General features: G+C 40.3%; 1 protein-coding gene across 3 annotated transcripts in view; it reads right to left on the minus strand.

Annotated features, from left to right (window-relative positions):
• The window catches only part of LOC132045752 (uncharacterized), a 61734-nt gene extending 39995 nt beyond the window's left edge, over positions 1-21739 (minus strand). For 2 of the 3 annotated variants that reach the window (XM_059436337.1, XM_059436338.1), the window contains exon 1: positions 21665-21739. The gene's annotated coding sequence lies outside the window, so the exon portion shown is untranslated. The remainder of the gene's footprint in view (positions 1-21664) is intronic. The other variant, XM_059436331.1, reaches the window with a different exon arrangement.
• Between the last annotated feature and the right edge of the window lie 1170 nt (positions 21740-22909).

The raw sequence follows: 22909 nt of genomic DNA on the forward strand, positions 1-22909 counted from the left end.
CCTCCGAGAAAGGCGACAGGCGCCGCCCGAAGGGCAAGTCCACGGTGGCGGGGAGAGACTGGCCGGGCCCGGGGAGTTGCGGGGCCCGTGCCGAGCTCGTACTCGAGGTCGTGCCCCCGACGGCTAGGTCGCCACACCGCCGATTATCGGATGGACTTGGAGCGACCCACGGTAGGTCGGGGGCGGCCCCACCCCCGACACCCGAGCCTCCAGCTCCCCAGGTAGGGGCGGAGGATAGGGCCATGCGAGATGCGATCCAGCTATTGACCAGGATTGTGGCGGGGCAGGTTCGCAGGTACGGTCTAGGCGGTGATTATGTAGACAGACGTGACAGTCAGAGGGCCCGCTATTTCTTGACCTGTAATCCGCCAGAGTTTTTCGGGTCAAGGCCCGAGGAGGACCCCCAGGAGTTCATCAGACAGATGCAGCGTACGTTGCGGTTGGTTAAGGCTTCCGAGACTGAGTCTGTCGAGTTTGCGTCGTATCGGTTGTATGATATAGCTGCTAACTGGTACGAGTCCTGGGAGTTGTCGAGGGGTGAGGATGCTCCTCCGGCAGTGTGGGCCGAGTTTACGCAGGCCTTTTTGGCCATTTTCTGCCCCCCACAGACGAGGCGAGCCGGGGTTCGCGGTGCCCACATTTGAGGGGGCGGCGGGAGTGTCGGGAGTATAGCCTTGAGTTTGATTCTCCGGCTAGATACGCGCCTACCATCGTGGCTCATATGGCGGCCGGTGGTACATCAGTATGTGATGGGACTGGACGAGTATTTGATTGATAGCTGTTTGGCGATGGCTTCTCAGCCCGGCATGGATATTGCCCTGGTACAGGCGTATGCCCAGGGTATGGAGGACCGGCACAGGGGACGTCAGCCAGGCAGGGAGTATGATGGGGGCCAGCCCAAGAGGGCTAGATCAGCCGGTTATTCGGGGGAGTTCCGAGGCGGGCAGCCGCGACAGTACACTGGGTCTTCTTCTCAGCCCGCGCAGAGCGCACCCCCGCGGTTCCCGGATAGGAGACGTGACAGTACAGGATATTCAGGGGCCGGACAAAGCTCCAGGGCTTCAGGTTCACAGATGCGCAGGAGTTCGGGTCGGTCGAGGCCACCTTTGCCTCGGTGTTCTCGTTGTGGTAAGCCTCATTTCGGGGAATGTCGTTTTGCCACTGATGCTTGTTATTCTTGCGACCGTCCAGGCCATATTATCCGGGAGTGTCCGTACAGAGGTGGTTCAGGTGGTGCGGCCCGACCCACCGGGTCGCCGGTTCGTCTCCTTCGGACCGCGCCCTATGGGGGGGATCGCCGCATCGCGAGGCCGTGGTAGGGGCCGCGGCGGAGCTCCCAGTGCTAGCGGTTCTTCGAATCGCCTATATGCTTTGGCCAGCAGGCAGGATTTGGAGGCGGTACCGGATATGGATACAGGTACATGAGCCTTTATTGTAATATTTTTATGTATGTGTACTTACTGTATGAATGTTATTTAATAGCGGTAAATAGAAATCCAAAGGCCGATAATCCAGTATTTACTAATAATGGCGATTATGGTGCGTCCGTCGCCACTGAGAGTCTGGGAATTTAAGACGGAAAATGGTAGTACCCTATAGGTAAAAAATGAGTGTTAAGGATCGGAAAAGGGGTAAAATAGTAATTGTGTTACGAGGGCGTTTCGAAAACTGTTAAGACCTTAATTTGCTCCAAATTATGTGATGAAAGTCATGTGGTGAGGTGGACGCGACTATACTAGCAGTAGAGCATCGTATTCCACCGGAGTCCCAAGGTTAAGCGTGCTAGGGTGAGAGCAATTTCAGGATGGGTGACCCCCTGGGAAGTTTATTGAAAATCATACAAAGTCAGACACAGGTGAACCCAATGAGAAGTTAGAGTAGTCTAAGGAAACTAAAGTGTGCAGAGAGGGCGAAAACTTTAAAAAGGCCGCGTAGGCCGGAGCGGATTAGACCGACACGAGAAAAGAAGGTGCATCACGGCGCTAGAATTAGGGTGAGTTTGAGTAGTGTTTGGGGAATCTCCTGTGAGCGAAACGTTAGCAATTACGTGTATGTACAAGTGAGTATGTGGTACCCCGTATAAGGTCATACCGGTAGATATGTGCATTTTGGCAACCGACGTGACGGTATTTGAGAGGCACTAATCGGATAGGGCAACGAAGTTCAAGTGAAAAGAAAAATAAGTGGCACAAATGTCTCAAGCAAGCTGATGCTGTTTTACTACAAGTTAAAATCGGGAAGTACTAACTCAATGAAATTTAGGGAGGAAGATGGAAGTAAGAAGATGAACGGCACGAGAATCAGAATGCCGGAACAAAAATGCCGACTAATTGAGGTTTGGAAAAACGCGGACATAAGGCAAAAATATAGTCAAGCAAGGATATAAGTACACCCCTAAAGGGGGGAAGCGGATGCGAGGAATGCAAGTGCCGGATAGAGACAATTAACACTACAAAATATTGGGTACGGATATTCGGATCGCAGGTAAGGTTCCTTGCCAAGACGAATTAGTAAGATCTGAACTCAGCAAAAAGGGAGTGGAAACTAGGATAGTAATTAGGATAGTGCCGAGAAATTAATTGTAGAGATCCTGAATGGTGTGACATTAGGAAGTGGAGACTAAAAAGGGAATACGACAAGAGAACGATAATAAGTAACTTACGGAGACGCTGTGAAGGGTAGCACTACGGTGTTGGATTGGAGACTAAAATGTGAGCAGTAAGATTGTCTGCTAATAATACTATGACCCAAAAAAAAAAGAGAAAGGAAGAAAGGGAAAAGAGTAGGACAGGATAGGCTACAAGCGAATGTTGGGACGGAAGAAATAGGTAGTGCAGAGTGAACTAGGAGAAGGGAAGACCGTAACTAAGGTAGAATACACCTTATGCAAACCGTATTAGAGTAGTTATACTACTTATGGATATTTATGTGTTAGAGAGGCGGAGACCAAGTAAAGCGTAAGGATTATGGAAGCCATACTAAGGTATATTCGGGCTAAATTGAGCGCCTACGCATATTCTTGCAAAAGTCGCTATGTAATATGTGACTGGGAAGTTGGGAGCAAGATCGGAGCGATGGGACAATAGAAAAGTCTGAATTAAAGACGAAGAGAAAACTCGAGGTCATGTGTTTAGAGTGTTGCAAGTTGAGTATAAGGTGATTTAAGCGAGATGATCATAATTAGTTGGCTACCAAAAGAGGGCGAACTTATGTGTTCCACGAAAGGAGTAATAATAAGTCGGCAAGGAGGAAGAGTCTAACTTAAGATATGCCTTGGACCTGGTTACGTTGTTGTCAGGTAAGAATGTTGAGTACTGAAAGACGTGGCCTTCTTAAAACATTGTAAGGGAATAATGATAAGAAGGAGAAGACTTGAGAGGCTGAAGAGAAAATGAAAAAGGAATCCAATCAGTAGATGGGACTGCATGTATGGTAATAAAGGAAACCCCCGAGATCTTAATAAGACCTTACGAGGTTAATTTAACATTCGAGGACGAATGTTCTAAAGGGGGGAAGGATGTTATATCCCGTATTTTGGTATGTCGGGATAATCCGGGTTAACTACGATAAGTTAAGAACAAGACCATTCCGGGATACGAAGTAGAGACTTTTATTTGTTTAAAAGTATAAGTTGCGTATGATTTTAGTGGCGTGGAAATATTAAGGAAACATTTGGGGTCAAAAGCTATTTTTTTGGCAAGTATTTTATGTCATGAAAATGGAAAAAAAGAAAAGAAGAAAGAAAAAAAAATATAGAGGACCATGTGGCCGACCACCTTGGTGTGGGCCATGGCCACATGGATGATAAATATAAGTGTATAAGATGACTAATATGTCATCTTATTCTCCTTCTTCACTTAAGAAAGATCAAGAAAAATCAAGAAGTTTTGAGAGGAGAAAAACAAGGCCATTCGGCCATAGACCAAGGAAATTGAAGACCAAGAATTGATCAAGAAAAAAATTGTTTCTTCATGCAAACTTACTAATTGGAGGGTGCTCATTAACGTGGGAGTGTTGTTGGAAGCAATAAGCTATTCGTTTTCTTCATTCACCACCCTAGCTAAGTTGGAAAGTTGAAGAAGAAAGGTAATGTTTAATCTTGTTTTTATGTGTTATGGATGGTTCATGTGTGTTGTAGTGTGTCGAAATGAATGAAATTATGGAAATATTGCTTGTTGGAGTGAAACCGTGCATGTGAGGTTTTGGCCGTGTGGGTGTAGTAATGTGTAGGAATAATGAATCAAGTGTATTTAGCATGTTTGTGTGTTGTTGTAATGTGTAGAAAATGAATGGGAATCATGGAATTTACATGGGGGTGTTGGCCGTATGTATGGTGTTGTATATGGCAAGGAATGAATTAATGTTACTTAGTGTTTTAGTTGATGTTGTTGTTGGTTCTATAATGAAAATGAGATTTTAATGATTCAAGTTGAAGTTGTAATGGTTGTGGGTTGATTTAGAAGTTCATGTGATTTTTATGTAGATTCTATAGTTATGGTAATGACATTGTTAGGGTGTGGATTATTGGTGTAATTCATGAATTGGGAAGAAAGAAATATAGGTGTGTTGCCCTCGGGTTTGGGAGTGATTTCGGGTGAGTTGGAGCTTTGTTTGGGTTGTTTGAAATATTGTATGAATTGTTTAAAGCATTCTCGAATATTGTTTGAACGGGTTCGGATTAGTAGTTGAATATATGAGCGTTTATATTGATTTGAATGCGAGTAGTCGAATTGAATATAATGACATGTTGAAGTATGTGGGAAAGAGTTACTAGTGTTATAGTACGTTTTGAATTGATTATTGATGTTGTTATTATGATTGTTGGTATGGTTGTTGATGAAATTGGCCAAGCCGAATTCTCGGGGTGTTGCATTTACAGGGGAAATGCTGCCCGATTTTCTGTAGAATTTGGTATTCGTTTGGAATCGAGTTCCTAAATGCCTTAGCTAATGTTGGTATTTAATGGCATATTGTAGATCTTGGAAAGTTCGCGACGTAAGATTGGATTAGCTTCGAGAATAGACGAGGTATGTAAAGCTTGTCTTTCCTTTCTTTTGGCATGCCTTAGGTCCAAGTAGGTTATGAAATGATTCCGAGGTGACTCTATTCTCACGATCCGAGCATAATTACGATTCTTAATCGTCCCTTGATATTCATATATTTGATATAGATGAGCTATGGTTCTTATGTCCCTTGTACGGTTGGATTTTTGAATATTGCATAAAAAGATTGTTTGTGTAAAGGATTTTTGCTTTTAAAAATGCTCTGTAACTACGAACGACAGTAACTTTCGCAGACGAGCTCGGATCGCCCCGAAACGTTCGTAGGAGGCTCCATAACGAGTAATAAGCCTAATCTTCATAAGTGGGCCCGGATTGGTTTGATGCTCGTCCGTGGGCCCCGAAACCTTTCTATGTTCGTTTGTAATGGTTTCTTTGGAAGAACTTAATCCGATTATCGTCCTAACCCTCGAGCCACTATTATTTAATTATCTACCGAGTCTGTAACGACGATTATGATCTTGATTTTCATAATCTACTTCATACGATTTGGATATGTACCTATGACATCTAAAGTCCTAATTGATATGATTCCGAGCGACATTCAGAGGAAACGTAATTTGACTATTGTTGGCCTTTAAATGGAATTTCATTGATCATTCTGTCGAGTCGATAATGATGATCTGTATGCATATGATTTCTCACTACTCCGCTCGTGCATGTTATGGTTACATCATTCACCGAGTCCCGGGCCGGGTATGTATTCGTGCACAGACGTTTGGGCATTATTCACCGAGTCCCTCACTAGAGGGCCGGGTACGGTATGTATATGATGTTTCACCGAGTCCCTCACTAGAGGGCCGGGTACGGCATGTATGTGATAATTCACCGAGTCCCGGAAGGGCCGGGTACGACCGAGTCCCTCATATAGGGCCGGGTACGGTATGCATATGACACTTCACCGAGTCCCTCACTAGAGGGCCGGTTTCAGTATATATGTATATATATGATTACATGATGGCTATGTATGATGATTATATGATTTTACTCACCGAGTCCCTCATTAGAGGGCCGGGTACGGTATGCATATATGATGACATTATGATATGACACGGACATACATGATATATGATTTAAAGGCAAGTGTTCTGATTTTCTGTCTTCCGATTTTTCGGACTACTATACTTGTTCTGTAAACCCCAGTTCAGTTATGATCTTGTTTATTGTATTCCATGCTTTACATACTCAGTACATATTCCGTACTGACCCCCTTTCTTCGGGGGCTGCGTTTCATGCCCGCAGGTACAGACGATCATTTTGGTGAGCCGCCAGTTTAGGACCTCTATTCTGCTGTTGGAGTGCTCCCTTGTCCAGGAGCCCACATTTTGGTACAGACTTTTCTGTTATGTATATATATAAATATATTTATTCAGGGGTACGGCGGGGCCTATCCCGTCATATGATTCGGTTATTACTCCTAGAGGTCTGTAGACATGTCTGTGGGTTGTGGGTAGTATAGTCAGTTGCGTCTGCGTTCTGTACATTCCAGGTTATTTGTATGATATGTATATATGTATATGCTTCACCGTGCTTTTCGGTATGTATAAGTTCTTAGTATGTTTGCTATGAGTTGATTATGATTAGTAGAGGGTACGAGTGCCTAGTTCGGGCACTAGTCACGGCCTATGGGGTTAGGTCGTGACACATGCCGTCTGAAGATCATTCTTTCAAGATGTCTACTTTCATTCTAGACATTATTCATTATTATATTTGATAGATATTTTGTTCATTAGACATTGTTGGTTAGAGTCCTTGTACGATGACTTTCAGATTTTGGGGATGTAATAGTTAGACTTCTACACTTACGATATTTATTAGTTATGACTTGGTTAGGATATTTATTCATTCACTTATCTATTGATTGTTAGAGAATAAATGATTAAAGAAGTTGAAATTGGCTAGTGATTAATGGGTTAACGGGTAAGGGTTCGCCTACTAGTGATATTAAGGTAGGAGCCCGCACGATCAGTAATTAGGGTCATGACAGCGTATCACTGTGTTTGGAATATCTTCTAAACCTAAACCATCTGTCTAGCTTTGTTCAATTACTTTGTCTCGACTTGGTTTCTTTGCATTGTAGGTTCACTTTGTCAATCATCAAAAGTTCATACATGGCTTTATGCCAACAAATTCCCCTTTTTTGATGATGACAAGCCCTGTGCTTCTTACACCATGTACAACTTGTTCCAAACAACTCATAGCATCGAATTTGAACTAAGATTAAACTATGTTAGCGTATGAGTCATAAAGCAAGTAAGCACACAGGCCTTCTGTCACGACCTGACTAGAGGGCCATGATGGGCACCCGGAGCTAATACACAGAGCACCACGAAACATACATCTCATAAACATTTCTAAGTGGGCCACATAGGCAGCTCGTGAATATCATACTTAAAACTGTTATCAACAGCTATGTCTATAAGTGTAGGCCAACAAGGCTACTAAATATTATACAACAATAAGAGCTGATGACGTTTAAGGAACATCTAACTACATACATCTGTCTACGAGCCTCTAAAAAAATACATATGACCGTAAGGAAGCAATACACTGCAGCTCCGAAGTATATGGAGTGCTCCTGAGAATCTGCTGATTAATCACCTACGAGTCAAATTCGTGTACCTGTCTACCTGCGAGCATGAACGCAGCATCCACAAGAAGGGACGTCAGTACGAACGATGTATTGAGTATGTAAGGCATGAATAACAACATGATAAGAAATATAGAACATAACATGAGATAAAGATAACCTATAAATCTGATAGTTTCACAAGACGGATACCATGCATGCTTAGCTTTCTTAAGAAAAACATTCCTTATATATGTATAAATAATGAAAAAAAAAGAAACTTTCCTCAACGCTCCCTTCTCTCTCCTAAAATTTCATGCAAACCCTAATACTACAAACCCTAACCTAGCCGTATAATGGCCACTCCGGCCACTGGTCAGCCGTCGTTGGCGGATGACCAGCCTTTCCCTCTCACCTCCTCAATCATATTTCCACCTCTACCTCAATCCAACCTACCCCCTTCATGTTCATCTCAACCAAACCCTAATTCTTCAAACCCTACTATAAACCCAACTACAAACCCTACTTCTTCAAAAAGCTTTGCTAACACCTTAATGGGTAGAGAGGAAGTTTGTACAACAATAAAGCAGCAATGTGAGCCTATGACTAGGAAGAATCTAACGTACATTGATGGTATTCCAATGGTGAAGTGGACCGAGGCTGAAATAAAACGAATGGAGATATTGGAAGACCTTCAACATGCAGTGATAGGAAAGTTTTCTCATGGATGGCCTGATTTGGAAGAACTACGCAACATTATACCATTACAATGTGGCGTAAAAGGAGATTGTATGGTTGGTTTATTTAGACTAAGACATGTTTTGATCAGATGCTCACTGATGGAAGATTTTATCAATCTTACGACCAAAGGTGCATATTATTTGAAGGGTAAAGATGGTTTTACTTATCAGATGAGGCCCCTTATTTATGATTCTAAGTTCAAAGTGGATGAAGAAACATCCCAGGCAATGGCGTGGATTTCTTTTCCAAACTTGTTACCTACTTTCTTTGTCAAAGAATCTTTGTTTACTATGGCTTCTGCTGTTGGAAGGCCTTTGCAGTTGGACATGGCAACCATAAACAAGACTCGACCTAGTTGTGGTAGAGTCAAGGTCCAAGTAGATCTTCTTGCTAAGTAACCTAACTTTCTGATGTTGGAAATAGAGGATGAGGATACAAAGGATATCAGGAAGATGAAAATCAAAATTCAATATGATTTCTTACCAAAATATTGTACTGAATGTAAGATTCAAGGCCACCCTAGAGACGAGTGTAGAATCCTTCATCCTGAATTGAAGAAAACAGCAGAAGTTGATGTTATAAGCTCAGATAAAGGGATGAAGAATACAGGAAATCAAGAGGAACAAATTGTCCAGGATAAAGGCTAGCATGAGGAACGCAGATGGTATCATGGTAGAAACTACCATATGATGAAATTTGTTCCAAAAACTAACACTTCTGATAAGGTGGATGAAAGCAAGGTTGAGAATGTTGATGCAAAGAATAATGCTGATTCAGAAGTACAAGTGGTGGTGCAAAACAAATTTGATGTTTTAAATACTGTGGAAGAAGGTGAGATACCAAGTACAAGTACATCCAAAGCTGAGGGGGAGATTTCAAATACAAATGGCAACAAGGATGGTCAAAGTAATCAGTTGGAGACTAACTGAATAATGCAGACATGGAACAAACAAATGTGGATGACATTATTCAATGTTCCACACAAGGTCAGTAAAGAATACAAGAAGTTATGCCAGGCATTAATAATGAGCAAGGAATAATGCAACAAACAACTACTCAAAAGGTGACAGATCAAGAGGAAGAACTTCATAGTTCATGGGCTGATAAGGTGGAGGAAAAGGAAATGAATACAGGAGAAAAGCAATAGGAAGATGGAGAGCAAGGTTATACTGATGGAGATCCTAGGAAAGAGGACAGTGTGGAAGAAACATCTGAAGGAAATCCTGGTGGCACCAATACAACAGAAAAGGGAACAAGGTTGAGGCAAGTAGAGGTTCCAGACAAAGAGGAGGTTCAAAAACAAGATGTTCATCCTGATCATGATAAAAATATGGTTGTTAATGATAGAGGATTAGATGGAGTAAAAGAGGCTACAGGGGGTTCTCCCTCAGTGATAATTCATGATCCTTTGCAAAGAGAAGGAAAAGTGCAGGAAAATGTGCAATTAATAGAGGCAATTGCTGTAGTTTCCACAAGTGACAAGATGGAGGAGCAGATGGATTTGGAGCAAGATGCTGATCCACCAGATCCTCCTTCCTCAGAAAAGGCACTGGTGATTTCACATACTGAGAGCCAACAGGTGACACTTTGTAGAAAACCTTCCCCAATCAAAGAGTTACATGACCTGATCTCTCATAATATTGATGTAATGGAAGTAGAGGATGATGTCAGAGATATTCATAAAGAAGACAAGGAGGAGAATATTAAGCAGAACAAAGGAAATATTCTTAAACAGGATGATATATCTCCTAATAGCAAGTCTAACAATAAGGGTCAGAAGAAAGGAAAGAAAAATGCTATTGACAAGCAAATTCCACTCAGAGTGGTACCAAAGAGGAATGCTGCTAAATCTAATGTTAAATGATGTTAAAATCATTCATTTGGAACATTAGATCAGTGAAGACACAAAAAGCCTTTCATAGGTTACAAATGTTAAATAGACATCACAAATTCTTTTTGATTGCTCTCATGGAACCATTTCAACATGTCAAGACAATAAACCATTATAGGAGAAGGTTGGGAATGTGCTTAGCTAATGCTAACTGTAATGGTAAAATCTGGTACTTTGTGGCTGATAATATAGAAGTGGAAGTTCTGATGGATTCCCCTCAGCAGATTACCTTGAAGTTGTTTATACAAGATTTGAATCAGCATTTTATTGCTACTTTAGTATATGCTAAATGTAATGCATCTGAAAGGCTAGAGTTGTGGGAGGATATTTATCATCTTTCCAATACCTTGACTTGTTCTTGGTTGATAGGAGGAGACTTCAATGAGGTTTTGAATGATGAAGAAAAGATAGGGGGTAATCCTATTCAACCTCAGGATGTAGAAGAGTTTGCTTTTTGCATAAATTTCTATGAACTTGAAGAGGTAAAGTTTAAGGGAAGTCCCTTCACTTAGTGGAATGGAAGAGTAGATGAAGAATGTATTTTTGAGACACTGGATAGGATGTTGGTGAATTCTCCTCTTCTTGACAATTTTGGAAATATTGAAGTGGAACATCTTGCAAGAACTGGATCAGATCATGCTCCACTTTTGTGTACATATGGTGACAACCATCAGAATCATTTCAGACCATTTAAATTTCTATCATTTTGGATAGAACATGCATCTTTCCTAGATACAGTTAGGCAAAATTGGTCCACTTGGGAGCATGAGGACCCTTTTATAAACTTCAAATGCAAGATGAAAAAGTTGAAAGGGGTGTTATCCAAATGGAGCAGGGAAGTGTTTGGTGACATCTTCAAGTAGGTGATCATAAGGGAGGAAACAGTGAGATTAAAGGAAGAGTTGTTTGAATAAAATCCAAGCCAAGTAAATAGAATGGTTCTGTAGAAAGCTCAGGCTGAGACTAAAAGATACTTGCATTATGAAGAAGAGTACTGGAGACAAAAATCAAACGGATTGGTTTGTAGATGGTGACAAAAATACTAGATTCTTCCATAATCTAGTGAAGGGAAGAAGGAAGAAACTGCAAATCAAAAGAATTCAAAATTCAGATGGTTCATGGATTGAGGATGAGGACCAAATGACAGCTGAGGCTGTGCACTTTTATACACAACAATTTTCACAAGAAGATTCAATTGGAGGAGAAAATTTATTGTCACATATTCCTGTATTGATTAATCAAAACAGAAATGATTTACTGTGTCAAATGCCTAGTGTTGATGAAGTCAAAAAAGCTGTTTTCAACCTTAGTGGATCAAGTGCTAGTGGACCTGATGGTTTTCCTGGAATTTTCTATTAGACTTGTTGGGATATTATTAGCTTGGATGTATACAAGATAGTGGTGGCTTTCTTTCAGGGTCATACTCTCCCTAAGGCAGTTATTCATACTAATCTTATACTACTACCAAAGAAGGAGTTGGTTCAAAGTTACTCAAACTTAAGACCTATAAGTTTAAGCAATTTTATCAACAAGGTGATGTCAAGAGTGGTTCATGACAGATTGGAAGCTGTGCTACCAGAGTTGATATCTATTAATCAAGCAGGCTTTGTACAGGGGAGAAGCATTATTGAGAATGTGCTCTTGGCACAAGAAATTGTGACAGACATCAGAAAAAGGGGCAAACTAGCAAATGTAGTGATCAAATTGGACATGGCAACCTATGATAGAGTATCTTGGTCATATCTGATAAAGGTACTCAGCAGAATGGGATTTGCTAGTCAATTCATTGACATGATTTGGAGGCTGATTGCAAATAAATGGTATTCCATCCTTTTCAATGGTTAGGCCAAAGGATTTTTCCACTCAACTAGGGGTGTCAAACAAGGTGATCCACTTTCACCTACACTGTTCATCCTATCAGCAGAGGTGTTATCAAGAGCTTTAAATGCAGAATTTGACAGTGCTGAGTATGTGTGCTATGGCATGCCTAAATGGAGTCAAAATATCAATCATCTGGCTTATGCAGATGATACTATAATATTTGCATCTGCAGAAGGAGAGTCATTGAAGAGAATTATGAAGATTCTACAGGATTATGAGGCAATTGCAGGTCAGCTGATCAATAAAGACAAGAGTGCCTTTTATATGTATCACAAGATTCCTAGTGTACTGTCTCAACAGGTGGAGCAGATTACAGGCTTTAAAAGGGATCAATTTCCATTGAAGTATTTGGGAAGCCCTATATTTCATGCAAGGAGGAAAAAGGTATATTACAATGACCTTATCAAGAAGGTGAAAAACAAGCTGCAAAACTGGAAAGGAAAATTGCTCTCTTTTGGTGGAAAAGCAGTTCTTATCAATAGTGTGCTTCAGAGTATTCCCATATACATGCTTTCAACTGTTGTTCCCACAAAATATACTATTAATGAGCTTCATAAAATCTTTGCAAGGTTTTATTGGAGTACTAAAGAAGAGGGTAAAAGAAGCAGGTGGGACAAAGTTTGTTTACCAAAAGAAGAAGGAGGACTAGGATTCAGATCTATGATGACGTGTCTAAGGCCCTTTTTGCCAAATGATGGTGGAGATTTAGAACATCAAATACATTATGGTCAACCTTCATGTGGAATAAATATTGCAAGAGAAAAGGTGGATAACAAGTGTGGAAAAGAATGTTAGAAGCAAGGGGTCAGGTGGATCAACAGAAATGGTGGGAACCTAGAAATGAAGCATTTGATGTATGGGAAGATAATTGGACTAAACTTGGTTCAATTAAACAGGCAATGCCTCCAGAGTTTCAGATTGGCACCAGCATTGAAGAGGTATCATACTTCATGAATGCAGATGGCTGGGATGTACATAAATTGCATAACAAGCTGCCAATTAATGTGTGTGATCATATCCTACAAGAGTTGAGTATAGTAGAGCATTTAGAGGAGAAAGATAAAGCCTGGTGGATCGCCAATACTACAGGAAATTTCACTGTAGGGAGTGCTTGGAATTTGCTCAGGAAAAAGGCTTAAACATCAGCTCACTTTTCAAAATTATGGTTGTGTTCCATTCAAAATATCATTCTTCCTTTCGGGAGGTGTGGAAGTTCAAAATACCAGTGGATGATGTACTAAAGAGAATGAAGATTAGTATTGTATGTAGATATAGATGCTGTCTGAACCCTCATCAGGAGGAGACAGTTCAACATCTATTCTTAACTGGTGAATTTGTAGCAGAAATATGGCAATATTATAATCGTTGGGATAATTGTTCCAAAGTATAATATTGCAATGGTGGTATATGCAAGCTCCTACAAAACTCAAGTCAGTTATGCAGGCTGCACCAGCATTCATATACTGACAATTATGGAAGAGAAGAAATACTATCATGCATGGAGGTAAGATGAATAAAATAAAGGTGATAAATGGGATCAACTACAATCTACAACAACTGGTGAAGACATTATATCCTTGGCTGAGAAATATTCCATACGATTGGCCTCACATGGTGAAATATTTGGGGGATCACAGGCCTAGAGTAGGATATAAGTGTTATATCCCGTATTTTTAACAACGGGATAACTTGAGTTAATATGACAAGTTAGGATACAAGGCTATCCCGAGACAAGAAGTCGGGATTTTCTTTAATTATGACTTTCTTTTAAACAAGTGGTATATGACTTTCTTGGCATGGAAATTGTTAAGTGAATATTTGGGGCCAAAAAGGAATTAAGACAACTTGCAAATTATGTAACTAAAGGGCCAAAGTGGCCGGCCACACTACTTGTGGGCCAAGGCCACATTAATTATTTTTCTTGGCAACTTAAAAGATGATTAATTCATCTTTCTCCTCATTTATTCTAGAAAAATCAAGAGAGCAAAGATAAGAGAGAAAGAAGGAGACAATCGGCCATAGTAGTGGGAAAACAAGACCAAGAAACTTGCATGAAAAAAATTGGTTCTCTTAGCAAAGCAACTAATTCAAGGGTGCTCGTTAACGTGGAAGCGTCGTTTGAATCATTAGATCATCCGTTTTCCCTCTTGGAAGACTTGAGCTAACGTGTGAAGTGAAGGAAAAAGGTAAGAATTACTTCTCTTTTTTGTGTTATGAATGGTGTGGACATGCTATAGTAGGTAAACATGAATGAATTCATGGAAAGCTTAGACGTTGGAGTTGAACCGTGGCCATGAGCCATGCATGGCTTGTGGCCGTGTGGTTCCTATGTATTGTTGGATTGATGAATTGGATTCTTTGTAACATGTTTGGTTGTTGTTATGGTGGGTTGAAATGCATGGGAATCATCCATATATGTGTGTTGTGACATGGCCGAATATAGGTCCATTTTGGTGCCAAGAAATGAATTGAGTTCCCTTAGTGTTTTAGTTGTGTTGTTGTGAATTCTAAATTGATAATGAGCTCTTAAATGACTTATGTTGATTATTGGGATTGTGTGGACTGATTTGGAAGTGATTGTGATCTTTGTGTACATTTTTACATTTATGGAATTGATATTATAAAGGATGGATAGTTAGTGTAATTTATGAATTTGGAAGAAAGGAAGGCAAGCTATGTTGTTCTCGGGTTTGGGCTGCATTTCGGGTAAGATGGGACAATGTTTGGGTTATTTGGAAAATTGTGTGAATTGCTTAAAGTGTTCTTGAATATGATTTAAATGGGTTCGGATTAGTAATGGAACGTATGAGCCTTAATGTTAAGTTGACTATATGAGTATAGTTGAATATATTGGAATATTTCTGAGTATGTAGCAAAATGCATTTAATGTTGGAATGTGTTGGAAATTGGATATTAATGTTAGAATGTATTGCGAATCGATTATTGATGTTGTATTTTGGTTGTTGGTTTGGTTGTTGTTGAATTTAGCCGAGTGTAAATCTCGGGGTTGGTGAATGTACAGGGGAAATGCTGCCGAAATTTCGTTAGAATTTAATGTTCGCTTGAATATTGAATGCCTAAAAGTTTGTGGCTAATGTTAGCATAATGTGTGTTATGTAGATTTTGGAGCATTTGAGACTTGAGGCTTGATTTAGCTCGCGAGCGGATAAGGTATGTAAGGCGTCGCTTTCTTTCGTTTGGCATGTCCTAGCGCTAATAGGCTATGACCCGCATCTCGGGGTTGTTCTGTTCTTAAATCCGAGCTTAGATACGTACTTGATCGATCCTAAAGGTTGATTCATTATTGTGTTCAATATAATGTTCTTAAGTTTTCAAATAAATGAGTTTCAAAAGACTTAAAAAGAATTTTGACTACAAAGAGGTCCCGAACTTCAAACGTCCGTAACTTTTGCATACGAGCTCGGAACGCCCCCAAACATAATATGTATGTTCATAAGACCTATCTTTCCCCTAACTACCATAGTCGGGCTCGGATGGGGGTCGGCACCCGTCCGTGGGGCCCGCGGCCTTTTTATGCTTCCGTAATGATTTTCAGGAAAAGGTTAATACTATTTTCGTTTAAACTTTGGCATGTGGACTTCTTACTCACTTTATGACTTATGAATACGATTTTATGCATATGTATGCTCACGACTCCGCTCGTGCTCATTGTTATCACCTCGTCCGCCGGATCCCGGGCCGGCTATGTTCGTGCGCGCTATGATATATATTCCGGAGTATGATGTGTTACGCCGTGTCCCCTTCGGCCGGGTACCGTGTATATATTTGGCGTTACGGGGGTACGCTTTGTGATATGATATGATCCGTCGGTGTCGGAGATCGAAACTTTTCGGGTATGATGTGGTATGGCGCCATTGTCGGCGGCGACCATCGTTCTAAGAGCCTATGCATGATTTATGTTTTTTTACATAAGTATTTTAACATTTGCATATTGTACTTGATTTCGCATCTTTGTTCCCACTTATGATTCTCGTATTCTCGCTTTACATACTCGTACATATTCCGTACCGACCCCCATCTTCGAAGTACATTACGCTCGCCTCGGTGATCCACCCGCTTAGGACACCTATCCAACTTTCGGGATCGCTCCTTCTTCGGAGCTCATATATTTTGGTATATATTTTCTTCGATGTATATGTACATTATTATTCAGGGGTACGACGGGGCCCTGTCCCGTCATATGTTTTCGTTATTCTGTTTAGAGGCCTGTGGATATGTACGTGGGTTATGGCTATGTCTGTACGGTGTATATATATGTGATATGTTCTGGGCGGTCCGCCACGGCAGCCCTGCCGGCTTGCCTGTATATGTATATATGGTTATGTTGGCCCTGTGTGGCCTTTGTTGGTATTTTCTGCGTGCAGGTTAATTTTGGCTAGTAAGAAAAATAGAGGAAACTCTGCCCAAATTTTATTAAATATTTGAGTTACTATTTTTGGGACTTTGGTACGTACGGGGCCCAGGTCGGGCGTTAGTCACGGCTTACGGGGTTGGGTCGTGACAATAAGATGGTGCAATGGAAGTGTCCTGATGTTGGCTGGTTCAAGTGCAATAGATGGGGCCTCTAGAGGTAATCCAGGTTTGAGTTCAGCTGCTTTCTGCATTAGAGATGATGTTGGAAACCTGATATAAGCTGGGGCAAGAAGAATAGCTGATACAACAAATGTTACAGCAGAATATGTGGCTATATTGGATGGAATTGAATTCTGCATTAAAAATGATCTGGTGCCTGTAATGATTGAATCAGATTCTCTGTCCATGATAAACATCATTCAAGGAGTATGGGAGATTCCATGGAAGATCATTATGGAAGTTAGTAAGATCAAGTTTTGGTGGAACAAGGGGCAAGTGCAGTTTGCTCATATCCTTAGGGAAGGAAATGCACTTGCAGATTTTTTAACTAACTTGGTTTTTGATTTTGGCAGGTTCAATTTCATTCATTTGCCGAATTGCCAAAGCAGTGCAAAGCGTATTCTCAATAGTGATAAGATGATGATGCCTAACTTCAGAAGCAAGATTTATAGAAATAGAGAACCAGACTGAAACTCTCATTTATATCTGATTTCTGTATACAAGCCAACAAGTGACGACACATGATTTTGTTTCACAAGGGAGTAAAGTTTCATGATAATAGCTTGGTTTGATTATTGTATACCTGGTTGGATGACTAAGGTTATCCTTGTTAGTGTATGGTATTAATAGAAATGTTCATCCTACTAACAGGATCTCTTTAGTTACCTAATTCAGCTACAAACATTCAACATGACCTCATGAGTAAAATTGATTAAGGATATTGGACAGCATAAGACAGCAACTATGAGGAACTTCATACCACACTTCTTTTTGAAAGATTTTCAGTGAGATTAGATACCATATCACCTGGTGAGAGCTTGAGGTGACTGATAATGGCATCAATCCAAAGAAGGAGTGTTCTTGTTTGCAGTTCCTTCATTGTTACACTTGGCTATTCAAACAAGGCTTAGATTTTTTGATTTCCTATGATAGAGTAGTATAGTTTATTTTCAGTTTCTTTCACTTTGTTCTGTAAATACTGTTGATTTCTTTTTAATAAAAATCCAACAGCATCAGGCTGATTGGTTTTCCCTAAAAAAAAAATAGTGCTGCGGAACATGGAGCCCGATCCATAAATAAATAGTAGCGCCGCGGAATATGCAGCCCGATCCATAAACATTTTAGATTGCTGCGGAACGTGTAGCCCGATCCATATATCATATCATCATTTTACATATATTTTGCAGCGGAACGAATGGCTCGGTCCATTTATCCATATATCCCGCATCCGGGCATCCCGCGTCCGGGATGATATCCAGCTGAACAGGTGGCTATGCATATATAATGCCTCACCTTTCCCCTTACCCCATATATACATATAAAACATAAGTAGCATGCATGAGAGCCCAGGTAAAAGTTATCACTTTTTTATCGGAGTGACGTAATGTCGGTAGCCTCCGATTTATATTATGGAACAATCATCATCGCTTTAACTCACCTTGACGGAACAATGATCATAAGGTGAGATCAACAACAATGAGTGGAATCAAGAAGATCATGAAATAAGCTCAATAATCTCATCTTAGCATTAAAATCATAAACTTCGAAACTTCTAGAAATAGGATCATCATCATTATCATCAGCATCATTTTCATCATGAAAACATAATCATCTTTAGCGTCGTAAGAAACTTCATGAATCTTTAGCTCTTGGAAATGAGGAAATTATGGAAGACATGTATGGATTCACAAGAGAGAAGTCCTCATTGTCATCATTGTCCTCATAGAAAACATCTTGTCTTTAATATCATAAAAACCTTGAGAATCATGAACTCCTAGCTTTTCAGGAACAAGAATGTTATGGAAGACATATATGGAATCATAACATATGAATCATGCCTTTAGAAAGAAAAGGACTAGCCTTACATACCTGATTGATTTCTTACCACTTAACGCTTTATCTCGCAAGCTTGTAATTCTACATTCAAGAGAAGTCATACCACGGTTAGACTTATAGTCATGTGCCTATCTCAAGTCTTTAAATTAAACTCCTTTAGAATTCTACCAAAATTCGAGCAGCATCTCCCCTGTTTATATACCTAGCCTGAAATCACGATTCAGCAACCTGCAACAACAACAACCATACCAACATCAACACAACATTATCAATACCAAAGTATTCCATAAAACATTCCACATGATGTTTATCCAATATTTCCACCAACAAAATTATTATACGTCCATTTAATAGTTCTATCTCTGTAATTAACTTAAATCAATGCTAATAAAGGAAGATTCATACCTTACTCCCATTAAAACCGCGATATCTTCAATATTCACCTTGAATTCTAGCTAAGATTCACCGCAATACGATATTATAATCGCAACTATATGTCATCGGACCTGAATCCGGAGATTATACTTGATTTGGGCTTAAAATTTGGTGTTGGAAGTTAGGGAGAATTTTCCAAAAATTTGGGGAAGATTTGGGGTGTTTTGGATCAGGAATGAGGGAGTAAGCCCCCTTATATATGTCACGACCCAACCCCGTAGGCCGCGACTAGTGCCCGAACTGGGCACCCGTACACACCCATTAACCAGAAACAACATACAAATGATTTATACATACAGAAAGTAAGACGTCGCCCCAAAGCTGTCACAAATATATACACATATCGTAGTCACAACTTTCAGCAGAGGATACATATACAAAGATCAGACGTCGTCTCAAACCGTCGCATATAAGCATATATATCGCACATAAGCCGGTAAGGCTATCATAATACAGGGGGGACGTCCGTAACACAAACCACACAGACACAATTGTACAATAACTGCCCACAACCCACACATATGTGTCTACGAACTCTAAGAGCAATAACGAATCATATGACGGGATGTGGCCCCACCGTACCCATGAATAGACATATACATATGCATCGGAAGAGTACTGCACCAAAACATAGGCTCGGAATAAGGGAGTGCTCCAAAATAGCCGATTAGAAATCCTAAGCCGGGCGGATCACCAAAGCGAGTATACGTACTCGCGAGCATGAAACGCGAATTTCCCGAAGAAAGGGGGTCAGTACGGAATATGTACTGAGTATGCAAAGCAAGAAATATAGTAAACGAGATTATAATCAGAACCAGGAAGTACAGAAAGTAAATGCAACTTTCAAAATACCAAAATGCTTACTTATTAAAACACAAATCATGCATGGGGCTCAGGAATATGGTCGCCCTCCCGTCATTGGCGCCATAACACAGCATAACACCAAAAGATTCCATATCTCCGTATCCCCGTCACACATCATAACACATCATGACGCCATAACACAGCATAACACCAAATATAAACGGAACCCGGCCCTCTAGCGAGGAGCTCGATGAGCCGTAACACAAAGATAACACAGAATATAACATAGTGCGCACGACGACATAACCGGCCCGGGACTCGGCGAAAGATATAATAACCATATGCATGAGCAGAGTCGTGAGCAACTATATGCAACTTAAAACATTTTCAAAGACTCAATAAAATGATCAAAACGAACCATCATTGAAAAACCAAGACAGTAGTCAAATCAAGTTTCCCCCAAATGTCACTCGGGGACATATCAAATAGAAATTTGGAAATCATAGATAAGTATCAAAATCATATGAAGTATCTTATGGAAGTCAAGAACATAATCATCATTACAGACTCGATAGGTAAGTAAGTAATCGACGCCGAGGGTTAAGACGATAGTCATGCTAAGTTCTTTCAAAAGTCGTTAGAACTACACAAAAGGAAAGTTCGGGGGCCCACGGGCAAGTATCAACCCAATCCGAGCCCGCCTATGAAAGTTAGAGTCATTATACGTTACAAAATCTTCTACGAGCATATCGAGGCGATCCGGTTCTGTCTATGAAAGTTACGGCCCTTTTTCGACATAGAACCCTTTAGGAACAAAACTTTTTATGCAACATTTGAAATCCAATCATACCAAAGACATAAGGACCATTATTCTATTACATTACGAATGACAACATTAAGAAGTGAATAAGAACCGTAGACATGCTCGGATCGCAAGAATAGAGTTACCCCTAGGCCCGTAGCATATCCTACTCGCAACTAAGACATGCCAAAAGAAAGAAAGGTTAGGCTTTACATACCTCGTCCGCTTTCTAAGCTAGTCCAAACTTAAGTCTCGGCTTCCCAAGATCTACAACAACGTCGTTAGACACCAAACATTAGTCATAAGCACTTAGGAATCCAGTTCTAGGCTAGCACTTTATTTACGTAAATTTGGGCAGCACTTCCCCTGTAAATTCAACAACCCCGAGAATTCAACTCGGCCAATATCATTAACAACAATACCAACAATCATATTAGCAACATCAACAATCAATTCAAAATGCATTTTAACATTAGTAGCTCTTTTCTACATAATTCGACAACATTCCATTTACATTCAATCCAACTACATACATTCAAGCCAACATCAATGCTCACACGTTCAAGTACTAATCCGAAACCTTTCAATCAAGATTCAAGAACATTTCAAACAATCCGCACAATATTCAAAACAACCCAACCAATATACAATGCCACCGTAAAACCTCCCAAACTCGACAAAAGCAACACAACACATTCTTTTCTTCCAAATTCATGAACTACACCAACAATCCACACGTTAACAACATTATCCTCATAAATACAAGAAACTATATTTAATTCACATTAGCATCCAAAAACAGCCCACACACGATTTTAACTTCAACTTGAACCATTAAACCTTCATTTTACATCATAGAATTCACAACAACAACAACCAAAACAATAAGTAAATTTAGTTCATTCCTTGTCACAAAACAGCCCATACTCATGGCTCAACATCAACATACAAAGTTTCATGAATTTCATCCATTTCTACACACTATTCCCTCCGTTCTAATCCGTTAAACTCTGAATAAACTTGTTAACAATGAAAAGGAACCTTAATCTTACCTCAAGTGTGCAGCCACCACGTCCACCCTCTTCTTCTTGGTTGATTTTTAGCTCAAATTGAAGGCAACGCGACATAGGACACTTTTCTCTTCATGGGCTTCGGAATTCGGGACGCGGATTTTGGTCAAAATTAGTTTTTCTCTCTAGGATCTCCTCTCTCTTTTTCTCTAGAATTTTCTGGGTGTTTTGGTATGAAAAATGAGGAGAAAAGGCTGATATTTCATTTAAAAAGGTGTGGGTAATGGGCCTGACCCGGTTGGGCTCGGGTTGGGCCTGCCCAATCGACCTTTCTCGCCTTAAAACGTCCATATCTCCTTATCCCGATGTCTCCTGTAAACCAACGACCTATGGTTCGAAAGATATTTCAATTATCTACAACTTTCATTCTGGGAGTTTTCCCAAATTCCAAACTCATAATACCGTTTTGGCCCCTCGAAGTCAGATCACCCGAAGACGTTTTCTTAAATCATCCTTTTGGAGGGCTTACACTCATTTTTAGCTTATGGGTCCTTCTTAGGACTTGCTCAACTTCACATGTACTACTCTTATATCTCTTCATATGTCCTTTATAAAATCTCGACATGTGGGTCCCACCTTAACACACGGCCACTTTGGCCTTTTCATGAAATTTTTATTTCAACTTCTAGCCCCTAATTTCCCTTAATATTCCATACCAATAAAATTCATAAACAACTTATGCATTACACCAAATCGAAAAATATCCTTGTCCTTAACTTGTCCCAACTAACTTAAAATATTCCAACGTATAAAATACCGGATATAACATCCTTCCCCCCTTTAGAACATTCGTCCTCGAATGTTAAACTAGTCTCATAAGGTCTTACAAGGATCTCGGGGGGTTTTCCTTTATTACTATAACACATAGTCTCATCTACCAACCATATTTCTTCTTCATCTTCTTTTCAGCTTCCCGAGTCATCTTCTCCCTGTTATCGCTCTGCCACCATACCTTAACAGAAGCTACGTCCTTAGTACGCGATCTTCTTACCTGACGATCCGGTAGCTATAGGGTTCTCCTTTTTGTCAAACCTCATTACACTTTTTATGGGTGATATCTTCAAGAATGCTCACTCGCTAACCTGGAACCCTAAGTGTTGACGTCGATTCTCTGCATATGACTTCTGTCGACTCTGAGCTATTAGTAACCTTTCCCCGAACAAGTGTTACCTTATCAATGGCTTGCTGAGTCATGTCTGGGCTGATTAACTTAGTCTTCCTCAATAT

This window comes from Lycium ferocissimum, unplaced genomic scaffold (genome assembly GCF_029784015.1).
Source record: "Lycium ferocissimum isolate CSIRO_LF1 unplaced genomic scaffold, AGI_CSIRO_Lferr_CH_V1 ctg781, whole genome shotgun sequence".
Classification (NCBI taxonomy): Eukaryota; Viridiplantae; Streptophyta; class Magnoliopsida; order Solanales; family Solanaceae; genus Lycium; species Lycium ferocissimum.